Below are 1514 nucleotides of genomic sequence, written 5' to 3'. Positions count from 1 at the left end.
CATCGTGCTATGATCAATTCCGCATGACATATCACATGAATAAGGAAGAGGTCACACTCAGCAAACTTCAGGGACTCCTCAAGACCGCAGAAACAGGTCTTAAGGGTAAGTCGGTTGTTAACACTCCTACTCCAAACTCCGCCCCGGTTTTGGCAATCGGGAAAGGTAGAGGGAAGAAGAGGAAGAGCTCTTCGAAGGGTACCAAGGCTAGGACCCTTGATGGCTCTTCTTCAAGTGGAACCAAGAAAGGTTTTGTCACTCCTTCTTCTGACCCTAAAGAGGCTGAATGCTTCTATTGCCATGAAAAGTCACATTGGAAGCGGAACTGCCCAAAGTACCAGCAAGATGTGACGGATGGGAAAGTTAAACCCAACCATGCAGGTATTTGCACTATCTTATCTAATAACTCACCCCATTCTAACTCTTGGGTCCTTGATACCGGTTGTGGTATTCATATCTGTTCTGATTTGCAGGGACTAGGAAGAAGTGAGAATGTGGAGCATGGAAGAATAAACTTAATCATGGGGAATAGGAAAGCTTTACCTGTCACCAAGATTGGAGTTTATACTTTATCGCTAAGTAGTGGGTTTAGTTTAGATTTGAATAAATGTTGTTATTCGCCAGAAATGGCAAGAAATATTATTTCCTTTCATGCATTGTATAAACAAGGTTTCACCTTTTCATTTGATAATGAAGTTGGTTCGATTAATGCTTTCTTTAATAATGTTCTTTATTTTAAAGCATTACCTTGTGATGGTGTGTATGAAACTGTATCTGTGGTTGATAACTTAGGAAATAATGAATTGTGTATTGATTCTGTTAATGATAATAACTTGGATAAAGCATCATTATGGCATTGTCGTCTTGTACATATAAGCAAGAAACGCATAGGCCAACTCCAAAAGGATGGAGTATTGGAGTCATTTGACCTAAAGTCAGATGATAGTTGCGAATCATGCTTACTTGGAAAAATGACAAAGTCACCCTTCACAGGTTCTTGTGAGAGGGGTGAAGGTTTGTTGGATCTTATACACACGGATGTGTGTGGGCCCTTCAAACATGCCACAAGGGATGCTAATCGTTATTATTTGACTTTTACTGATGATTACAGTAGATATGGATATGTATACTTAATCAAGCATAAGTCAGAGACTTTTGAGAGGTTTAAAGAGTTTAAACAGGAAGTCGAGAATCAATTGGGCAGGAACATTAAGATGCTTCGATCCGATCGAGGTGGTGAGTATCTTAGTTCAGAGTTCCTCGACTATCTTAGGGAATGTGGGATTGTATCACAATTGACACCTCCCAGGACACCGCAGTTGAATGGTGTAGCTGAGAGGCGTAATCGAACCTTGTTGTATATGGTTCGTTCCATGATGAGTCGAGCTTCGCTACCAATCTCATTTTGGGGGTATGCCTTAGAGACTGCCGCCCATATCCTTAATCTAGTTCCCACAAAGAAAGTTGCCAAAACTCCTCATGAGATGTGGACTGGTAAAGTACCCAAACTAGAC

This window comes from Lactuca virosa, chromosome 6 (assembly GCF_052849685.1).
Source record: "Lactuca virosa cultivar CGN04683 chromosome 6, Lactuca_virosa_CGN04683_v6, whole genome shotgun sequence".
NCBI lineage: Eukaryota > Viridiplantae > Streptophyta > Magnoliopsida > Asterales > Asteraceae > Lactuca > Lactuca virosa.
This window is presented reverse-complemented; position numbering follows the sequence as displayed.